Source organism: Palaemon carinicauda, chromosome 16, assembly GCF_036898095.1.
Source record: "Palaemon carinicauda isolate YSFRI2023 chromosome 16, ASM3689809v2, whole genome shotgun sequence".
Lineage (NCBI taxonomy): Eukaryota > Metazoa > Arthropoda > Malacostraca > Decapoda > Palaemonidae > Palaemon > Palaemon carinicauda.
In genome coordinates this window covers 7,559,589-7,562,605 of record NC_090740.1, presented here as the reverse complement: position 1 = coordinate 7,562,605, position 3,017 = coordinate 7,559,589, and the positions used below count along the sequence as shown (strand labels likewise).

The 3,017-nt window shown below is 36.9% G+C and overlaps 1 pseudogene; it reads right to left on the bottom strand.

Annotated features, from left to right (window-relative positions):
• Positions 1-1,014: 1,014 nt before the first annotated feature.
• The window catches only part of LOC137655919 (opioid-binding protein/cell adhesion molecule homolog), a 61,743-nt pseudogene continuing 59,740 nt past the window's right edge, over positions 1,015-3,017 (bottom strand).

Here is a 3,017-nt window from a genome sequence, read left to right as displayed (position 1 = left end):
AAAGCTGATATAGTTTTATCGCCTAAGGAGAGGAAGGAGAATCATTTAGTTTTGTCGTCTGAGGAGAGAAAGGAAGGTGATTTAGTTTTGTCGCTTGAGGAAACGAAGGAAAATCGTTTAGTTTTGTCGTCTGAGGAGAGAAAGGAAGATGATTTAGTTTTGTTGCCTGAGGAAACGAAGGAAAATCGTTTAGTTTTGTCGTCTGAGGACACAAAAGAAGATGATTTAGTTTTGTTGCCTGAGGGAAGGAAGGAAAATCGTTTAGTTTTGTCGTCTGAGGAGAGAAAGGAAGATGATTTAGTTTTGTCGCCTGAGAAAAGGAAGGAAAATAGTTTAGTTTTGTCTTCTGAGGAGAGAAAGGAAGATGATATAGTTTTATCGCCTAAGGAGAGGAAGGAGAATCGTTTAGTTTTGTCGTCTGAGGAGAGAAAGGAAGGTGATTTAGTTTTTGTCGCTTGAGGAAAGGAAGGAAAATCGTTTAGTTTTGTCGTCTGAGGAGAGAAAGGAAGATGATTTAGTTTTGTTGCCTGAGGAAAGGGAAGGAAAATCGTTTAGTTTTGTCGTCTGAGGAGAGAAAGGAAGATGATTTAGTTTTGTCGCCTGAGGAGAGGAAGGAAATCGTTTAGTTTTGTCATCTGAGGAGAGAAAGGTAGATAATTTAGTTTTGCCGCTTGAGGAGAGAAAGGAAGATGATTTAGTTTTGTCGCCTGGTGAGAGAAAGGAATATAATCTAGTTTTGTCGCCTAAGGAGATAAAGGAAGATGGCTTGATTTTGTCGGCTGATGAGAGAAAGGAAGATGATTTAGTTTATTATCCTGAGGAGAGAAAATATCATTTAATTTTGTTGCCTGAGGAGAGAAAGGAAGATGATTTAGTTTTGTCGCCTGAGGAGAGAAAGGAAGAAGATTTAGTTTATTCGCCTCAGGAGAGAAAAGAAGATAATTTACTTTTGTCGTCTGAGGAGAGAAAGGACGATGACTTAGTTTTGTCGCCACAGGAGTGAAAGGAAGATGATTAAGTTTTGTCGCCACAGGAGTGAAAGGAAGATGATTTAGTTTTGTCACCTGAAGGAGAGAAATTAAAATAATTTAATTTTGTAGTGTGAGGAGAGAAAGGAAGAGGATTTAGTTTTGTCGCTTGAGGAGAGAAACGAAGATGATTAAGTTTTGTCGCCTGAGGAGAGAAAGGAAGATGATTTAGTTTTGTCGCGTGAGAAGAGAAAGGAAGATGATTTAGTTTTGTTGCCAGAGGAGAGAAAGGAAAATCGTTTAGTTTTGTTGCCTGAAGAGAGAAAGGAAAATGATTTTAGTTTTGTCACCTGAAGGAGAGAAAGGAAGATACTTTAATTTTGTAGCGTGAGGAGAGAAAGGAAGAGGATTTAGTTTTGTCGCCTGCGGAGAGAAAAGAAGATGATTTAGTTTTGTCACCAGAGGAGAGAAAGGAAAATGGTTTAGTTTTGTTGCCTCAGGAGAGAAAGGAAAATGAATTAGTTTTGTAGCCTGAGGAAGGGAAGGAAAATTGTTTAGTTTTTTCGTCTGAGGAGAGAAAGGAAGATGATTTAATTTTGTCGCCTGATGAGAGAAGAGAAGATGATTCAACAATTCTATGTTAAAATTTATGTTTATCTACTTTGTTTACCTATTAAAATCATATGTATGAATACAAAATATTTCCTACTTTTATCAGTTATATGAATAAATATAGGAAACGTTTAAGGACATTATTCTTGAATGTAAGTTACTTTAGATATAAGTGGTTCTTAATTGTAAGTTCATATATATAAGTAAATGGAGAACAATTAAATATCATTATGTTTTTTTAATATAAGTATTGGAATTTTCTATATAAGTGAAATTATATTGGCAATTGAATTAACAAGAAAACTATATATTATGAAGAAATACGATATCCTAATCCCTTCAAATAGGGATTTATATTTCAATTTACAATATAAGATACTTTACTTCTTGATATTAGTCAAAGATCTATTGAGTGATTTGATAGTCTTGAAACTGGACTTTGAAAAGTAGGACGAGGAAGAGAAGGAAGAAAGTTTATTTGAGAACAAATTATATATTTATAAATCAAATGCTTTCCTGGTGCCATTAAACAGACTATCAGCAACTATTAATTATAACTCTCCAACTAGCATCCTATAGTAATACAAAAATAATCACTTCAAGAGAGAGAGAGAGAGAGAGAGAGAGAGAGAGAGAGAGAGAGAGAGAGAGAGAGAGAGAGAGAGAGAGAGAGAGAGAGTCTTATTTTAAATCAATCCTGAAGAGTTTTAAGTGTCTTTATGAATATCTGAGTTTTTGTGTCTGTACTTGAGAGAGAGAGAGAGAGAGAGAGAGAGAGAGAGAGAGAGAGAGAGAGAGAGAGAGAGAGAGAGAGAGAGAGAGAGTCGTATTCTGAGTTAGCCATCGAGACTTTAAAGCTTGTTAGTGAATATCTTAGTGGTTGTGTATGTACTCGTGTGTGTGTGTGTGTGTGTGTGTGTGTTGTGTGTGTGTGAGAGAGAGAGAGAGAGAGAGAGAGAGAGAGAGAGAGAGAGGAGAGAGAGAGAGTCGTATTCTGAGATAGCCATGAAGACTTTAAAGTTTCTTAGTGAATATCTTAGTGGTTGTGTATGTACTTGTGTGTGTGTGTGTGAGATAGAGAGAGAGAGAGAGAGAGAGAGAGAGAGAGAGAGAGAGAGAGAGAGAGTCGTATTCTGAGATAGCCATGAAGACTTTAAAGTTTCTTAGTGAATATCTTAGTGGTTGTGTATATACTTGTGTGTGTGTGTGTGAGATAGAGAGAGAGAGAGAGAGAGAGAGAGAGAGAGAGAGAGAGAGAGAGAGAGTCGTATTCTGAGCCAGCCATGAAGACTTTAAAGTTTCTTAGTTAATATCTTAGCGTTTGTGTATGCACTAGAGAGAGAGAGAGAGAGAGAGAGAGAAAGAGAGAGAGAGAGAGAGAGAGAGAGAGAGAGGAGAGAGAGAGAGAGAGAGAGAGAGAGAGAGAGAGAGTCGTAT